Genomic DNA, 20,592 nt, shown 5'->3' with positions numbered 1-20,592 from the left:
CCATGCCGTTGTTAAATCTGAGCGACCTGTTCATTTTGTTTAGTGTTCTTTCTTTTCTTTGCTGTTCTGGTGTTCCTTGTCAGGCTTTCAGCAGCTTTTTCAGCTTCAGCGACACGTTGCCTGATCACTCGTAGCAGCCCAATTTTCATGCTGTCACCAGTTTTAATGCCTATCCCGCTTGTAGTTTTTTATCTGCTTGGTACTCCTTCATTAAAACATTAGACGTCAGTCACAGCGATCTGAAAAGCTGACATGCCAACGTAAACAGGTTTTAGCAAGCGTTCCCACATGCAACTAGTGAAGCTTTCCTTAAGATCCTACGTTTTGCCAAGTAAACATTATTTTTCCAGGAGTTTAGAATCTGAAAAATCTCTATACGAGATTAGCTTTACCATATTAAATTAAATAACGAGACATAGTAGTCATGGTTTTGTGTTTGACAGTCGTGGTCAGCTAGGCACTCATGGAGCGCGTCTGCTTTAGAAAAGCATTTGAACTCGAAAATGATAAGGAAGACTCACAGAATTTTATTAAATAAAAAAATTCCCATTTTTGGGCCTCATGAGTTCCCAGTCCCCTTAAAGATGACGTTACGTGTTTAAAACAACTTTATTCATCCATCACATTGGTGGTTGAGCTTCGTGGCTGTGAAATAAATTACTTGGAGAAATACAGCTGTTCACTTTTTACACAACTTAATTTATTCCAAGACACGTTTCGGGTTTCCACACCTTTAGAAATAGCGTAATACAGTTATACGTCCAGATTTATGTTTTCTTCCGTCACTTCACGGCAGAACACGTTTAATGTTGAAAAAAGAGCAAACAAACTTTGTTTTTGTTCTACTAAAATTTGTTTGCTTCGAACTGGTTTTCGTGATGTTGGATCATCGTCAGGAAACAAATGATGGGCCACCAGGAGACACAGAAGTGTGTAGAGTATCAGACATGAGAAACAAAGGTAACATCAACACATAAAGAATGTTTGTTCATGACATATTTGAAATGTAAATTTGTCAAGTCTCCATATAACTGTGCTCACTTTTCACCCATGGCCTACGTTAGCGGGAGCCTCAACACTACTTCAGCAAGTTACGTTTTACAATTTACTGTGTTCTCGTATCTGTTTAAGGGTATGTTCCACGTACCGTCCTTCGTTTGCATACGATGCTGCGCTGAATTTTTTCAGACATATTATAACTCTGTTAATAATACTCCTTTTATGCATGAAGACAAGTATTACACTTACCTTCAACACCTTTAACACTACGAGAGCAAGGTGTCGATGAAGTTACGCCTATGAAAGCAATTTAAAATGACCGTTACTGTGTTAATATGGAAAAGGTATCGGACCATATTTCGTTATCCAAAAAATGTTTTGACAGGGTACAGTAGCTGAACTAGTGGGAATGGAACCAGGGTTCTATTAGTTATATAGTTAGCAGTATTTACATAAAGAAAATGGTCGCCAGACTAATTAGACAAAACACTACCAAGTGGTAATGCTGTTTATTGAGAAAATTAATTACTACGAGGCCCATTCGGAAAGTAAGGTGCAACTGGGCGCCAAATGGAAACCACAGTAAAAATCCGATGCAGCTTTGCACAGATGTGTTGGGAAGTGTCTCTGGTATGCCCGTCGACCGCGTCAAGTCGCCCTTTTCAGTTCTGGCACATAAAGATGCCTAGAGAATAGTGCCTCCCACCAAGTATGAGGGTCTGGTGTCAGATTTCGCCTGATGTCATGCAGCCCACATAACACAGCTGTCATGCATTTCCGTCTTACTGACAATTATCGACCGTACTCCGCAGGGACAATGAAAATACTCGTGCAATGTGTATGATCAGAATACACTCAGGACCCCCTGAGTTTCGTCTCTACTCACATGAGCCGTTGGCTATGGAAACAACATTTTGGCACAGACAACAAGCTGTAGACCAGCATATAAAAATTGGCGGAAATCAGCGGCGGCTGCCTTATATGAGAAGGGTATTGGAAAGTTGTCACAACGCTGCGAAAAATGTCTAAGTCGGAGCGGCGACTATGTAGACAAATAGCTGGAAGGTGTAGCTAACTGGTGCAGATTAAACATTTTTGATTTTCACAGTGGGTTCCACATCGCGACCGATGGCACCTTAATTTTCAGATAGCCCTCGAATATATGACTTCACTCGGTACTAAAATTATGTTCTACAAACAGGACACGAAAAAATGGCACAATGTGCTCAGAAACAAACTAATTCAACGCTTAAGGAGATTACTGGTCCACAATAGTTAATAAGCATTATTGAAGCAATAAATACCTTGCAACTCAATTAAATAGGATATTCAGATATACTGCATCACTAGAAAAAGACTCATGTTTAGGTAAATGAACAAGAAGTGATTCAAGGTTAATAACAGAAAACTGAACTAAAAGTAACTGATCACTGTGAGTAAAGAAACTTCTAAACAATTAATTGAGAACCAGGTGGTGGCGGTGGCGATCTTCTGTGGCAAAGTAAAGGTGGGAAATGTACTCATGGATCTTGATTTATAAAAACTGAACATTGTTTTCTTGGCACATTTTTTGCAATTCAGATCCTATTAATAAATATTCTAAGTAAATAGTCATTTCTCTTCTACATCTGAGGCGTTATTACTCAATCTTGCTTCTTTCTTTGCCTCTTTCAATATACGAGATGTGAACCGTTTGCATGCTAGCCACCGACTGACTGTGCCACATAGAGTCCTTGCGGTTCTACCGCCAAATCCACCTTTTCTGTTCCCTCCATGATGGTTTCGAGGTGGAGTGGAGTTTTTACGTAATTACAAATATACGTGCCCTACCCTATGCATGAAACAGTTCTACAAATTTGTAAAATGAAAACGTTTCACAAAAAATATGTAAGACCTGAGGATGTCAGCAAAGTCTGTAGAAACAGGCTTTCTTAAATAAAGAAATATTTATGCAATCTAGGCTGTTGAGTGTTTTTAGTAAATAAACCATATCCCTCATTCGGTATTCTCAAAACCAGAAAATTCAGTCAAATACTACTTTAACATAACAGTATTAAAATAGAACACGATTTGAAAATTACTTGCACAGATTTATTGGAGTGGTATGAATTGACAGGAAATGTGAATAAACCTTCACATAGATGCTTAAACAAAGAAAGTGGTGACTAATGCCACATTAAGCATGTAATAGGTGCAGTAATTACTGAATAAAAGTGTTACAATCTCTGAATCATCTCGCGTGATCCGCGAGTGGAACAGAGGGAGGAAATATGACTTTGGGGCGAATTGTCCTCTTAGCCACACACCGCTTGGTGGCTAGTGGAGTATACATGTAGCTGTTTCTACATGAAGATGTAGAGAGACTGCTGCTACAGTCCTTCAATCTAATCAACGAGAGTACTGCACAGTTCCATTCTCAGATATTCTCAGCCGCCCGGAGTGGCCGTGCGGTTCTAGGCGGTGCTAAAGTCTGGAACCGAGCGACCGCTACGGTCGCAGATTCGAATCCTGCCTTGGGCGTGGATGTGTGTGGTGTCCTTAGCTTAGTTAGGTTTAATTAGTTCTACGTTCTAGGCGATTGATGACCTCAGAAGTTAAGTCGCATAGTGCTCAGAGCCATTTGAACCATTTGAGATGTTCTCAGACAGAAAAATCCAGAGGATTGAGGTCATATATTGGGCAATTATATGTCGTCTTACATCAGCACTAAAATGCGACAGTGTCCCAGTATCCATGTACCACATTTCCAGGCCAAGGATGTGCCCAACTGGGTGGTGATCATCGCATATTATAGATTTCAAATACATTTGTACTAACCTGGGTGAAAAGTGGCTCGTATCTTTTCATTTGTGTACAGGATGACAATTATTGAACTACATGAAATAAAATCGTCATAACTTCTAAAAAATTTACGTTAGGACGTTCAAACTGCATGATTGGTCGCGGGGGATGATGGGAATTAGTATGCGTTTTATAGTTTGGTTTCAGAGTAAATCGGAGAAAGACGAAGGTAATGAGAAGAAGTAGAAATGAGAACAGCGAGAAACTTAACATCAGGATTGATGGTCACGAAGTCAAATCAGACGCGCTATGGCAAAAAAGGCATTTCTGGCCAAGAGAAGTCTACTAGTATCAAATACCGGCCTTAATTTGAGAAAGAAATTTCTGAGGACGTACGTCTGGAGTACAGCATTGTATGATAGTGAAACATGGACTGTGGGAAAACCGGAACAGAAGAGATTCGAAGCATTTGAGATGTGGTGCTATAGACGAATGTTGAAAATTAGGTGGACTGATAAGGTAAGGAATGAGGAGGTTCTACGCAGAATCGGAGAGGAAAGGAATATGTGGAAAACACTGATAAGGAGAAGGGACAGGATGATAGGACATCTGCTAAGACATGAGGGAATGACTTCCATGGTACTAGAGGGAGCTGTAGAGGGCAAAAACTGTAGAGGAAGACAGAGATTGGAATACGTCAAGCAAATAATTGAGATAATTGAGGACGTAGGTTGCAAGTGCTACTCTGAGATGAAGAGGTTAGCACAGGAAAGGAATTTGTGGCGGGCCGCATCAAACCAGTCAATAGTCTGATGGAAAAAAAAAAGAAAAAAAAGAAGGGTGTGTTTAGCGCGACGAAGCCCACTTTCATTTCGGTGGATTGGTCAGTCAGCAAAATTGGCGCATTTAGCGGACTGAGAATCCGCATTTCGCAATCGAGAAGTCTCTTCACCCTCCACGGTTGACTGTGTGGTGTGCAGTGTCTAGTCACGGAATAATCGGTGCGATCTTTCTTAATGGGACAGTGACTAGCGAATGGTACGTGAAGGTTTTGGAAGATGATTGCATCCCCATTATCCAAAGTGACCCCGATTTCGAAAAGATGTGATTCATACAAGACGGAGCTTGAGCGCATCGAAGCAGAAAAGTGGTTGAAATGATTCTGAGCACTTAACATCTGAGGTCATCAGTCCCCTAGAACTTAGAACTACTTAAACCTAACTAACCTAAGGACATCACACACATCCATACCGAAGGCAGGATTCGAACCTGTGACCGAAGCAGTCGCGCGGTTCCGGACAGAAGCACTTAGAATCGCTCGGCCACCGCGGCCGGCGCATCGAAGCAGAAGAGGGTTTGATGACGTGGAGGAGCACTTTGGGAACCGCGTTCTGGTTCTGGGGTACCCAGAGGCCACTGGCATGGGCCGCGATTCGCCACCATATTCTCCAAAACTGAACACATGTGACTCTTTTTTGTGAGGCTGTATTAAAAACAAGGTGTACAGCAATAAACCCAAAACCATTGCTGCACTGAGACCAGCCATTCAGGAGGTGTCATCAACAGCACCGATGTTCCGACTCTTCAGCGGCTCATCAGAATTTCGCTATTCGTCTGCACCACATCATCGCTAATGCTGGCAGGCATATCGAACATGTCATAACCTATATCGCAATATCTGTAGTGACTTTTACATGTTAAATATAGTGTCTGCACCCCGTAGTTTGTAACTAATTCATGGGTTTTTTCGTATAGTTCAATAATTGTCACTCTGTATCTATAGTAATGCGACTGGAGGGGAGTCGAGATAGTTTAAGAGGATTAATGAGGTTACAACGACTGTATGAGCTGATTTCCTTTCCTCTAACTTTTATAATCTAACATGGTTCTGGCTGTATCAGTTTGCTTTCATGAGAGAACACTGTAAGCGGGAGGTGCTGTGAACATGACTTGTAGGCTCCGCGAAACGATCACCAAGGAGCTGAGGGCAGTCAGGGTTTCGGAGAACTATAGAGGAGGAGAGCAACAGGTGAAGCTGCCTCGCCTTGTCGAGGAGAAAGTCGCTTCAGTAGCGGTGTGCTGGTACAGGGGCTGTTGTGCAGTAATTTATAGCCTGGGTCTGCTGTAGACAGCTGAGATCAAAGCATCTGTTCCAGAGGATGGAACTCTGTCAGCAGGTGGAAGGAAAAAGAACATGTTAAAAGGTAAGGCGTCGAAGCTGAGTAACTGGAGGTATGGTGTGTCAGGTGGTAGTTGACGCTAAATAACGAAAAGTGTGAGATGATCCACATGAGTTCCAAAAGAAATCCGTTGGAATTCGATCACTCGATAAATAGTACAATTCTCAAGGCTGTCAATTCAACTAAGTACCTGGGTGTTAAAATTACGAACAACTTCAGTTGGAAGGACCACATAGATAATATTGTGGGGAAGGCGAGTCAAAGGTTGCGTTTCATTGGCAGGACACTTAGAAGATGCAACAAGTCCACTAAAGAGACAGCTTACACTACACTCGTTCGTCCTCTGTTAGAATATTGCTGCGCGGTGTAGGATCCTTACCAGGTGGGATTGACGGAGGACATCGAAAGGGTGCAAAAAAGGGAAGCTCGTTTTGTATTACCACGTAATAGGGGAGAGAGTGTGGCAGATATGATACACGAGTTGGGATGGAAGTCATTACAGCAAAGACGTTTTTCGTCGCGGCGAGACCCTTTTACGAAATTTCAGTCACCAACTTTCTCTTCCAAATGCGAAAATATTTTGTTGAGCCCAACCTACATAGGTAGGAATGATCATCAAAATAAAATAAGAGAAATCAGAGCTCGAACAGAAAGGTTTAGGTGTTCGTTTTTCCCGCGCGCTGTTCGGGAGTGGAATAGTAGAGAGATAGTATGATTGTGGTTCGATGAACCCTCTGCCAAGCACTTAAGTGTGAATTGCAGAGTAGTCATGTAGATGTAGATGTAGATGTAGATACAAGATGAGTTAGACAAAATTTCCAGTTGGAGTGATGAATGGCAGCTAGCTCTAAATGTGGAAAAATGTAAGTTATCAGGATGAGTAGGAAGGTCAAACTTGTAGTGTTGGGATACAGTATTACTAGTGTCTTGTAGACACAGTCAAGTCCTTTAAATATCTGGGAGTAGCGTTGCAAAGCGATATGACGTGGAACGAGCACGTGAGAACTGTGGTGTGGAAGGCGAATGGTTAACTTCGGTTTAGAGAGAGAATTTTAGGAAAGAATAATTCACCTCTAAAGGAGACCGCATATACTACGCTGGTACGACCAGGCCTTGAGTACTGCTAGAGTGTTTGGGATCCGTGCCAGGTCGGGTTGAAGGGAGACATCGAAGTGGGCTGCTAGATTTGTTAACGATAGGTTCGAAAAACACGGAAGTGTTACGGACATGCTTCGAGAAATCAAATTGGAATCCCTGGATGGAAGGCGACGCTCTTTACGAGAAACGCTATTGAGCAATTTTAGAGAGCCGGCATCTGAAGCTGACTGTCGAACGATGTTACTGCCGCCAAGATACATTCCACCTAAGGACCACGAAGATGAGATACGAGAAACTAGGGCTCAGACGGACGCTTATAGACAGTAGTTTTTCTCTCGCTCTCTTTGCGAATGGAAGAGGAAAGGAAATGATAAGGCGCGTTACGGGGTAACCGCCGCCATGCACCGTATGGTGGCTTGCGGAGTATCTATGTAGATGTTGATGTAGATGTAGATGAAAAGAAATTCTTCGGCAGATAAATATCTCCCAGATTTCCAAGAAACATAGCAAAAGAGCTCTGACATACTAAAGGTTCAGATCTGCAGGAGAGTCGGCTAGCCTCATGGGCAGTTTTCTAACATTTCCAGGAGCCGTAATGTGAGGTTGGCTGGTGGTTGTTACAGCACCCATTGGTGTCGTATAGGTGACGTCATGGGGAGATAATAGCTAGCAGGGAGGTATTTTAGAGCAGAGGGGAGGAAATTCATTTCATTGGCTTGTTGATGTTTCGCCTTTTCTTTGTGCGGTACTCTATTAAGGGGAGGTTTACTATCTTTGGCCCGAAAAAAGCATGTTCTTTGAGAATTTTTTCTAGGGATTTGTTAGAGATATAAATGTCAAATTTGCTCACAATGTTTACTGATATTTCCTCTACAAACTGGAATTTTTTCGACCGGAAATGTCGAAGAGCAAAGGCGGAAGTGCCGCCGGAACGAAACAAAATTTCGATGCAGACCTCCACGCGCGGTATGTCACAGGTCAGCCGGCTCGTCTGAAATCAAAATTGAGTTGACATTAGCGAAGTATATAAGATTCTTTAGGAGTTTTACCTCGCTTAAGTTATTTGGACCATAGGAAACAAAATGGTGGCCATTTGAAAAAGATACGATTTTTTCATCAATTTTTCGACTTCGCGGCCAAGTAGAAATATATATAGTTGATGGATCGGAATAAAAGTGGCACAATCCGCATCTCGTGGTCGCGCGGTAGCGTTCTCGATTCCCGGCGGGGTCAGGGATTTTCCCTGCCTCGTGATGGCTGGGTGTTGTGTGATGTCCTTAGGTTAGTTAGGTTTAAGTAGTTGTAAGTTCTAGGGGACTGCTGACAGTAGATAAGTCCCATAGTGCTCAGAGCCATTTGAAAAGTGGTACAACTCTTAGACCAGGGATTCCCAAAGTACTTGATATCGACCCCTCGGGGTCGATATCGGTTTCCTAGGGGTCGACATAAACGAAAACTGATTTTGGGTGTCGACGAGGTCTAAAAACCCATTATAAATTAAACTTGACATTTACTGAATTGTATGTCTTTTTATTTTGTTAAATTTTGATGAGAAAGTGAAGTCAACTTTACTCACTTAACCATGTGCAACGTTTCCCGATTGGTACCTTAGTAGCTAGGTATTTTGTACCAATAGGAAAAAACTAAAGACAGGCCCCCTTATTCATAATAGTCTGCTAACTTAAAGCATTGCTAATTCTCACTCTGCCTTCTTCTACTGACGTAAGTCAGAATGAGAAATAACACTCTGTAGCAGCTGTTTTAAGTTAGCGGACCGTTATGAATAAGGGGGTTGATCTTAAAAGTAGGTGATTTGGCCATGGGGGTCTGAGGTAACAGTTCATTTTGGAAAAGGGATCACTTGTCCAAAGTAGTTTGGGGATCCCTGTCTTAGACAATTTAGTTAGCTTTGTCGGACACAAAGAATCGTGCCAATCGGTTCAGTAGATTTGAAGTTACCATACCATGCGATTAAAAAAAAACGAGAAAAACGCTTTTGAAGTTTTTAATACATATATAGGCAATATTATGCAACGTACGTTCAATCTGCTATTCTGGATCCATAAACTAGTCCTTCCTCTTCCTCACAGAGGGCGTTCTGCTCGATCTGGCCCATCCTGCGATGCTCCAGAGCCGCTCGTACGGCCGGTAACAAGCACTTTTAGGGCGCTTGAATCCGGTGGTCTTCCGATTGCTTGGCGAACTGCATCGAAGAGAGTCCCAGGGTGACGTGCATCGTCGTCATGGTCTTCAGAACTGCTGAATACCCTTCGTTGAAGCTGCTCACTGCCAGGAAAGTCGCTATCTCCACAGTCCTCCCACCAGAATGCAAATGCTTGGGGGCTAACTTCCAAACACACGCGTTCAGACTTTCATTTGAATTTCGTGCGTTTCCTCCCAAGCACCGGTACAATAACTCGTCCTCCGAAAGAAAAAAACTGGTGCGTAAAACAGGCCGATTTCAGGCAGGTGCATTTTTTTGTTCAACCGCGAATAACTCCATTTCCGTTCCATATTCGGAAAAACCGTTTCTGGGGTAGATTCTAAACACTTTTATGGATCCAAAAACGCAGTTTAAAAAATCGATTTTTTTGAACCAAAAGACAGTAAACCTCCCTTTAAAGAGACAATCATGTCATTGGCAGGCTGTAGTAACTTTTGATAGGATTGGTGGTCAGATTTTGTTGACGGGAAGAAGGGAGCAAGTTGCTTTTTACAGACTTGAAAAGTGAGGATTTTGTTGTGGGGCTTCGAGGTGAACAGATTGGCGCTCTGCAGGCTGCTCCCTCTCAGCTGGAGGAGCCGTCTGGTGTCCAATGTTCGAGTCCTCAGGCTGCCTATCACAGCACTGAACTTCATGGCACTGAGGCGCGGTGTTTCCACTCTGCTCATATTACACACAAGGTTACGGTGAGCATCGCTTACAGCTCCAGTGTATAAGGACCAGCAGGAGTTTTTAGTTCAGAATCCTGATAGGATTCACTGTCTCATCTTCATCAGCGCATCCTAAGACCTTTGGGATTCTTTGGTTCTTGATTCACAGTCACTGAAATCATCATATAATCAGATTATGGTACATTTCACGATGCTAGATAACTACGCAGGTCCACCCCACTGAGTAACTTTACCAACTGGTAGTCTTCTATCCGCTTTTCTCATCGGAAAATCTGCCGTTGTAAGGTTGGTAATTACACAATTATTACGAATGCTTTACGTTCCCAAATGGTTTTGTAATAACCATAGACAGTCCATTTCAGTCTTGAGTATGTTACATTTTATCCTCTTAATTGATAAATATTATGTGAATTTCCCACCTTAAGATTCACTGCTAGGGACAACAGAATGTATAACAGTAGTAAATGCGTTTTGTACATTAAATTCAGCACTAAGTCTCAAGGGTGTACCTGTTTCATTATTAATTCAGATTCAGCTAAATTCACACAGCGCGTTTTACGAGAGCAGTACGCATGACGCCTCGTAGCCACACATTAGCAGTTTTTTTTTTCAAACGCTTCGTTTGCAGACCGATGTTTACTGGGAAGTTTTTGCTTCTATTGTAGTCTACTTTTCTGTCACAGTGTACTTTCAATCTTTTTCGCTATTGTGATACGCACTACAAAAAAGTGTGTATGATGTGTTCATAAATCACAAGCACTGTGCTACATTCAGGACAGATACCAACATTCCTTCTGATGAAACTGCCTGGAACGTTAAAACTGTGTGCTGGATTGGGACTGGAATCCAGGACCTTAGTCTTCTGGGTCAACTGCTCTATCGACTCAGCGACCCAAGCACGATACACGGCCCATCCTCACACCTTCAGTTGAGTCTTAATCACTGATAGGCCCGTAGATGCGTGGGACACATGATCGACTTTGGTCTATTACACACGAAGATACTGGGACATGCACTACACTTTCATATTTTTGTCTGGGACGCATGTTTCCAGAAGCAAATTAAAATAAAGCTCAGACCACGGTTTTCGGGCAATTTTCCATGGCTCTATGGCAAATGGATAACCCTTCCCAAATGTTACAAATTGAGACTCCATCTGTCCCAGAATCACCTCGCTTGCTACTTGTCTGAAAGGAACTGGGGTCTACAATGAATTTTGTAACCAAAGTCGTACCTTCTAACGAAGAACTCTTGCGCTCATGTTTACAAATACAAGAAGAATCGGCTTCGAAAATAATTATGACTATCAGTTCCGAATTCATTATCTCCGGTAGCTACACATTACGATAAAGCACAGTCCTGGAAATGGAAAAAAGAACACATTGACACCGGTGTGTCAGACCCACCTTACTTGCTCCGGACACTGCGAGAGGGCTGTACAAGCAATGATCACACGCACGGCACAGCGGACACACCAGGAACCGCGGTGTTGGCCGTCGAATGGCGCTAGCTGCGCAGCATTTGTGCACCGCCGCCGTCAGTGTCAGCCAGTTTGCCGTGGCATACGGAGCTCCATCGCACTCTTTAACACTGGTAGCATGCGGCGACAGCGTGGACGTGAACCGTATGTGCAGTTGACGGACTTTGAGCGAGGGCGTATAGTGGGCATGCGGGAGGCCGGGTGGACGTACCGCCGAATTGCTCAACACGTGGGGCGTGAGGTCTCCACAGTACATCGATGTTGTCGCCAGTGGTCGGCGGAAGGTGCACGTGCCCGTCGACCTGGGACCGGACCGCAGCGACGCACGGATGCACGCCAAGACCGTATGATCCTACGCAGTGCCGTAGGGGACCGCACCGCCACTTCCCAGCAAATTAGGGACACTGTTGCTCCTGGGGTATCGGCGAGGACCATTCGCAACCGTCTCCATGAAGCTGGGCTACGGTCCCGCACACCGTTAGGCCGTCTTCCGCTCACGCCCCAACATCGTGCAGCCCGCCTCCAGTGGTGTCGCGACAGGCGTGAATGGAGGGACGAATGGAGACGTGTCGTCTTCAGCGATGAGAGTCGCTTCTGCCTTGGTGCCAATGATGGTCGTATGCGTGTTTGGCGCCGTGCAGGTGAGCGCCACAATCAGGACTGCATACGACTGAGGCACACAGGGCCAACACCCGGCATCATGGGGTGGGGAGCGATCTCCTACACTGGCCGTACACCTCTGGTGATCGTCGAGGGGACAATGAATAGTGCACGGTACATCCAAACCGTCATCGAACCCATCGTTCTACCATTCCTAGACCGGCAAGGGAACTTGCTGTTCCAACAGGATAATGCACGTCCGCATGTATCCCGTGCCACCCAACGTGCTCTAGAAGGTGTAAGTCAACTACCCTGGCCAGCAAGATCTCCGGATCTGTCCCCCATTGAGCATGTTTGGGACTGGATGAAGCGTCGTCTCACGCGGTCTGCACGTCCAGCACGAACGCTGGTCCAACTGAGGCGCCAGGTGGAAATGGCATGGCAAGCCGTTCCACAGGACTACATCCAGCATCTCTACGATCGTCTCTATGGGAGAATAGCAGCCTGCATTGCTGCGAAAGGTGGATATACACTGTACTAGTGCCGACATTGTGCATGCTCTGTTGCCTGTGTCTATGTGCCTGTGGTTCTGTCAGTGTGATCATGTGATGTATCTGACCCCAGGAATGTGTCAATAAAGTTTCCCCTTCCTGGGACAATGAATTCACGGTGTTCTTATTTCAATTTCCAGGAGTGTAACATAAAGCTTGATCAAACAAACTATTCATTACAGACCAATTGCATCAATATTTGAATTGAAGTACTACAGCAGAATTCCTCTCATATCGCTGCGTGATTTGAAGACGACTGACGATATGCTGGAATCCTGAAGGCAATACGGAAATATATGAATTAAATCCTTCTCTTTTATATCGACGAACGACATGCCTGTTAGCAAAACTTAACGATCTGGCACAAAGTGAAGGGTTTGGCAGTGGACCTCCAATACATATAAAGCCAGGACTTTTTTTTTTGGGGGGGGGGGGTCATCAGTCTTCTGTCTGGTTTGATGCGGCCCGCCACGAATTCCTCTCCTGTGCCATCCTCTTCATCTCAGAGTAGCACTTGTAACCTGCGTCCTCAGTTATCTGCTGTGTGTATTCCAATCTCTATCTTCTACAGTTTTTGCCCTCTACAGCTCCCTCTAGTATCCCTCTATTAACAGATGACCATTCATCCTCCCTCCCCCTCCTTGTCAATGTTTTCCACAAATTCCTTCCCTCACCGACTGTCCGCAGGAACTCCTCGTTCCGTACTTTGTAAGTCCACCTAATTTTTCAACATTCGTCTGATCTGTCTGTAGCACCACGTATCAAATGCGTCGATTCTCTTCTCTTTCGGTTTTCCCACACTCCAAGTTCCAATACTATACAATACAGTGCTCCAAACGTACTTTCTCAGAAACTTCTCTCTCAAATTAAGGTAGACTTCTCTTGACCAGGAATGCCCTTTTTGCCAGTGCTAGTCTGCTTTTGATGTCCTCCTCCTCGGTCCGTGATTGGTTATTTTGCTGCCTAGGTAGTAAACTCCTTAACTTCATCTACTTCGTGACCATAAATCCTGATGCTAAGTTTCTCGCTGTTCTCATTTCTGCTACTTCTTATTGCTTTTGTCTCTCTTCGATTTACTCGCAATCCCTATTCCGTCCTCATTAGCCTGTTTATTTCTTTCAGCATATCATTAACTCTTCACTTTCACTCAGGATAGCAATGTCATCAGCGAATCGTATCACTGATGCCCTTTCACCTTGATTTTTGTTCCAATCCTGAACCTTTCATTTCCATCATTGTTTCTTCGGTGTACAGATTGAAGAGTAGGGACGAACGACTACAACTCTGTCTTACACCCTTTTTAATCCGAGCACTTCGTTCCTGGTCATCCACTCTTATTATTCCCTTTTGGCTCTTACACATATTGTATATTACCCATCTCTCCGTACAGTTTACCCCTATTTTTCTCAGAACTTCGCACATCTTGCACCATTTTACATTGTCGAATGCTTTTTCCACTTCGATAGATCCAATGAATGAGCCTTGATTATTCTTTAGTCTTGCTTCCATTAGTGACCGCAACGTCACCTGGTGCCTTTAGTTTTCCTAAAACAAAACTAATTGTCATCTAACACATTCTCAATTTTCTTTTCCATTCTTTTGTATATTATGCTTGTCGGCAACTTGGTTGCAGGAACTGTTAAGCTGATTGTGCGGTAATTCTCGTGCTTGTCAGTTCTTGCAGTGTCCGGAGTTGTGTGGATGATATTTTTTCGTAAGTCAGATGATATGTCGCCGGACTCACACATTCCACACTCCAACTTTAATAACCAGCATGTTACCACTTTCGCAAATGATGTTAGAAATTCTGATGGAATGCTACCTATCCCTTCTGCCCAAATAGTTCGACATCTCCATTTACATTTTACTGTACGATTGGCTCTGTCAGTGTAACCAGAGACAATTGTTTAATTTGTAGGAGTGTGTGTCAAGAGCGATTTAAAGTGGAACGACCACATAAAATCAATGGTGGCAAAGCCAAATTCTAGATAGGGTCAGAAGTAGAATCCTAAGGAAACATACGGGTACGCGAAGGAGGGAGATCACACCTTCGTTCGGTTAATTCTCGAGAACAGCAATTTATCTGTACTTCTCTAAGATAGGATAGAAGTATAAAATATCGGAAAGAGGTCACAGGTGCGTTTAGAAGAATATGCGTTACAAGATAGTCGTTGTGCAGCACTGGGAAAGTTACTATTACAATTCCGAGAATTTTCCTCTCAGATTAGTAGCGCAATGTATTACTTCCTCCCACGTGCATCTCGTCAAATGTCTGACGGTAAAATCACACTATTCGAGGTAGCACGGAGGCTCGCCGACATTGTATCTTTCCGCTCAGAAATCGCAAATGAAAAGGAAATGGGAGAAATTACTGTGGTGCCCGAAATAGATGATGTACATGCATAAAACTTGAAGTAATCCAGAAGCCTTATGTTTCCTACTGATTACACCATAGTAGCGTCTCCAGTTAATGATTCCCGCCCTGAAAATGTAACAAAACAAAGATTTCATTAGGTGTACAATTCTTTTTACTTAGGGCGCTCCGCACATTTAGCAATATCTGGCCCTGACAATTACTCCATCTCACGTCTCTCATAACTTATAAGTATTTTAATGTAAATCGATAACACATTCTCTTGTACTGTCAGTAACTGTAACGTTATAACATGCAAGTAAGCGCCCCTATGCCATTAAACGTGATGTTTCTGGTCTGATGCAACACTTGGCCCTTATCCCATTACATGACCACAGTACGTACTTGAATAAATACGTAAGTTATTAAATAAATTATGAAAGTATTTGGTTCCCAGTTACCTTAGCCTCTCTGTGTTTAACTAGACACTCTAATCACATAGTTATGAGAAACGCGCTGTTTTCTGAAACGAACTTAAATGGAAGAAGCTCTCACAAGTCTCTGAAAATGGTCAGATCTCCTGCCTTCTCCATTCTGGTTGCAACTGTTGTTCAGCGGTGTTATTATTTCGCGAATAGACGACGTGGAACTATTCCATTTACAGCGGCTAGAGGAGTGCTACCAGCCCAGTACGACAATACCTAGATCAGTGCAGGAAACGGTGAATAAAAAGTTAGCCGTCATCCTAACTCCTCTTTGACTTGTATGTGCGTAGCTATTTTCGCAGCGAAGCATACGCTGCAAGAGAAATGCTGACAAACCTACAAAGAAAGTCAAACGGCGTTGGCGTACTGAGAACTGTTGACCACATATTTACTCCCTGCTTTGCCAAATACAATTGAGGAGTTGGAACTGCAGCTCCCAGTCATTTTTCTAGGAGCCCGTTGGACTTCAATGAACAGTGAGAGGACAAAGACAGGTAGAAAAGAAAACAGGCGCCAGCAAACTGCTGGAGGTCAGCCGCACAAAATGCAAAACCATTCCTTCGCAGCGTTAGGCAAAGTTTACCACTCTCCCGCTAGCTACAAAGGGTCTCGATTCGTAGAAGACTAGCGGATGTTGACTAATGTATAGAAAAATTAAAAATCACGTCCCATTAAGCTCACAAGTAAGATCACATTTTCCACTTAATTCTTTCGAATGAACTGGCACTGTCTTTTATACCTCTTTGTATCATGCAAACAGTATTAGATCTTCACAAGTATTACTCCTATGGTCCACAACAAACAAATCTTAATCTGCTTTCACACTTTATCCACTGTACCGTATCTTTCGAGTCCAGGTTAACTATCTGCACCTCCTGTCACTTCTTCTTGTAAAAGTTCGCTGCTACCTCACTTTCTCGCCTGTTCTTCCCAGCACATTGGTTCGTACTTTACCTGCCCATTTAATTTCTGTTGTTCTTGCAATCTTCAGACGAAGACTGGTGTGGTGCAGCTCCCTGCGGAAAGACTATCCTCTGCCAGTCTCCTCACCCCTGTATAACAGCTTCAACCCATATGCACTTAAATGTGCATCTTTAGTGAAGCCTTGCTCTCCCTCTACAGTATTCCCCACAGAATTCCCTTCAGTAACGAATTACCTACCATTTCATGACTTATAATGCCTGTCAAACTACAATTTCTTCCATTCCCGTTGCGAAATAAATTCGTTTTCTTTCCGACTCGGTTCAGGAAGAGAGTTTGGTTGTAAATAAGTTATACAAAACTGCAACCAATCATTTTTTTGAATAATTATGTTTTATTCGATGAACCGGATTTCGAACCTTTTCAGGTTCATCTTCAGATGGTTCTGGAAGTTACATCATTATTGCTAGCATAATGCTGGTTACTGGCTCTATGACAAAAAGATGAAACACGCTTTAACATATCGCCATGACTACAGCTTATCTGTCGATATGGATGTGATTTTAGTTTTTTACTTCCTGCGACAGTATAGGCGGATTTTTTCGGTTAGTATCCATCTGTCTGCCTCCATTTTGATGTCCAGTTGTTATATCACTACATACACTTCCATACAAACTATATTAATTTACACTCTGACAGCAAGATTTTTCCATCATCCAGCATCCGCTTTACAACTGTTGCTTGTAACAAAGATCATGACAGAAAGATATGGCATAGGCCTATTTTGCACCGAGATCTAATTTGTTCTTCTTTACGCGTATTTAAGTCGATGTCAGGGCAAATATTTGAATCAGACTGGCGATAACACGAGAGCACAAAATAAAATAAATAAATAAATTACTACAAGAACAAACTTCAGCCATTCGGCTTGCGCCAATTTAACAGAATTTGGCACGATTTCCCACAGAAAGACATCCAACAACTCTATCAATCAATGACAAGCTGAATATCTCCTTGCATAAAGGACAGAGGTGGGCCAACGCGTTATCGACTTGCTCAATTTGTGAAGCTCTTTCCCTGAATATCTGCAATTGCAATCATATGTACGTCACATCTACCTATTTCTGTCTCATTCTGATTATTTCATCTTGGTGCGCCGTTTCTTTGTATTGGAGTGTATTACGAGTTCTACATGTTTATGTTATTTATTTACATAGTTTACACCCACAATGGAGCACTAAACTCAAACATAATACAACAGAGTCTACAATGATTAAGTTTAGATCCTAAGACCTAAACTTTTGGGAAACGAAGAAATTGCTGACTGCTAACAGTCAGAAATTTCTTCGTTTCCGAAAACTTCTTCATTCGCTGTGATATGGCTCCTCGTTCTTCTGCAGATATGACATACTTCTTCCGTTCTGATGGCTTGAATGTCAGCGGTATATATTTGTTCTTCAGAAGCAGTGTCTCTTCTCTGTGTTGAATTTGGTGTGTGGTGATGTTCGGTTCATCCAGATCACTTTGTATTTCTTTAAACCAGGCGTTTTCGGTTTTACTGTTGTAGAAGTAGTCAAAAAGTTGCTTCAGGATTTTAGTATTTGGCAGGCCAGATATGTGGCCGAAAAATGCAATCCTTCTTTTCCGCACTGTATCAATAATGGATTCACTTTCTTTATACACTACTGAATTGAGCAAAAGTCTCCACTGCCTATTAACTTGGTGTTTTGTACTGATAATTGTTCAGAGTATACTTCTATCAATTTTCTGCAAATTGTCAGTTGTTGTTTGAATATTCAGTCGTAATAGTGTTTCACTTGCATATGTTGCTTCCGGTTTAACGCCGGAGAAGTAATGCCGAAATTTAGCATTTATTGAGAGAGGTCGTTTTTTGTAGGTTGGCTACGTGGTTCTCTGAGCTCGCTGAAGTTTTAATGTTCTACTATCTATTGATGCTCTTTCATTAACATTCCAGGTAATAAACTCAACAAGATATTTAAACTTTTTTACTACTTTAATTTTTGGTCATTATGGAGTATGATGTGGGATGTGTCAACTGGGAAGCTGGGCATCATGTCTGTTTTCTCAAACGAAATTTGCAGTCCGACCTTTGCCGCTAATCGTTCTAGTTGTTCTATCTGAACCTTTGCTTCATCAATATTGTTTGCCAACAGCGCCAAGTCATCTGCAAACGCAAGGCAGTTAAGTCGAATCTTTCTTCCAATCTTAACAGATGGTGGGCATACCTTGTTCCATTTACGCTTGATTTTCTCCAGCACACAACTGAACAATAATGGAGATAATCCATCGCCTTGTCAAAGCCCAGTATGAATCTCAAAAGGTTCAGAGGATTCATTTCTGAACCTTACTCTAGCTTTAGTATTTCGAAGGGTGACTGCAACGAGGTTGACAAGTTTCTGATGTAAACCAAATTCTTTAAGAATTGACAATAGAAATTCACGATGGATACTAACTTAAAGCTTTTTTAAAAATCGACAAACGTGATCACTAGTTTCTTGTCCCTGACCCTTTGATGTTTCGTTATCCATTTGGGACTAATAATTTGATCAGGACAGCTTCGTCTTGAACGAAAGCCTCCTTGATATTCACTTAGTTCACCATCAAGCTGTTCATGAATTCTGAAATACATGCCCAGCAGGGATGTGCCCCATAATTATTTGGATCGAATCTATCTCCTTTATTGTGTATTGGATGGATTATTGAAACATTCCATTCCTCTGGTAACTTCTCAGTTTTCCAGATGTCAGTAAGATGTTTGCGTAAGTTCAGAATAATTTGTACATTTACATATTTCCTAAGTTCTGCCACTAGTTGGTTCTCACCTGCTGCTATGTATTTCTGAAGTGATTTGTACTTAATCTGCCTGTGGTGGTAAAACTTTTTCTAAATGCGTTTTGTTTTTTGGATAGGGGTCAAATTCCAAATGATGTTCAGGTTCGGCGCTATTTAGTAACTGTTTGAAATATTTAGCCAATATCATTGAATTGTCATAATTGTTATGTGCTACCTTTCCTTTTGTATCCTTCATCGTAAGAATAGGTGGAGTGTATTTCGACTGATACTGTTTGAATGTCTGATAGTAATCTATTGTCTTGTGGCGATTGAAAGCATCCTCGATAGATTTTAGCGAGTCCTTATGAAATTACCTCTTGACCCTTCTAATTCCTTTGGCGGTTCATCGTCTAGCATTTATTAATTCCTCCCTGGAGCTTTCAGTTCTCTTTTGTTGGTCATTTAACCAGGCTTTATGTCTAAACTCAATCGCTACATCGCATTCCTCATTCCACCAAGCATGTTTGTTGCGTTTCCGTACAGGAGCTACTTCTACAGCCAAGGTTTTTAATCGATTGACAGTGGCTTCTATATTGACACTTAAAGGTATTCTTGATGTCTCGTTATATATCTCATTATTAATATTATAACTGCGATCAAATGTTCTCTTTGTATCTAACTTTTGAGGTTTGTTTTTTCTTTTAGGTGTCAATTTGATTTTAATTTTTGAAATGTAGTGGTCTGAATCAACATTGACACCACGCAGCACTTTAACATTATAGATTTCCTTCTGGAACTCTCATAGCTTGACGTTATGACATTTCCATGTCATTAACTTATGTGGTCGTCTCTTACACCTGGTGATCTTCGAAGCCAATCCATTTGTAACACAAAATTCAATTAACCGTTCTTGTTTGTAAGTTTATGCGCTGACCATAGCCTCAACACACCTCGAAATTTCTTCTCTCGTCATATCTTCGCGTTACAGTCTCCAAGCAGAACTTTAATGTTAGTTACCGGTATGGTCCTGACTAGTTTATCAAGTTCATCGCAGGATTTTTCCGTTCCATCCTAGTCAGTTCTATTTTTAACATTAGTTGGAGTATGTATCTTTTGTTTTCCACCGTAACTGTTAACAATGCCATTCTTGAGGAATTGGATGAAAAATCCTCAATGGAATCCAATATTCTATTGTGTACCAAGAAACCTACACCGAATTGGGGAAGATTTTCTATTACCCTTTCTCCTGGTGGTCCCTTATATAGTCGATATCCTCCTGATTCGATCGTGTCTTGGTCAGTTTCGAGTAACTTTCGATTGGCTTTGATAACTATATTTTGTTGATCTAAGACATCTGTTAAATGTTTCAATTTACCAACTTTCCTTAAAGAATTAATATTTACTGTTGCAAAATACGAAAATCTTCCTGGTATGTTAAATTTTAGCACCTTCTTAT

The sequence above is a fragment of the Schistocerca gregaria genome, chromosome 2 (genome assembly GCF_023897955.1).
Source record: "Schistocerca gregaria isolate iqSchGreg1 chromosome 2, iqSchGreg1.2, whole genome shotgun sequence".
Lineage (NCBI taxonomy): Eukaryota > Metazoa > Arthropoda > Insecta > Orthoptera > Acrididae > Schistocerca > Schistocerca gregaria.
Note: the sequence above shows the minus strand (reverse complement) of the source record.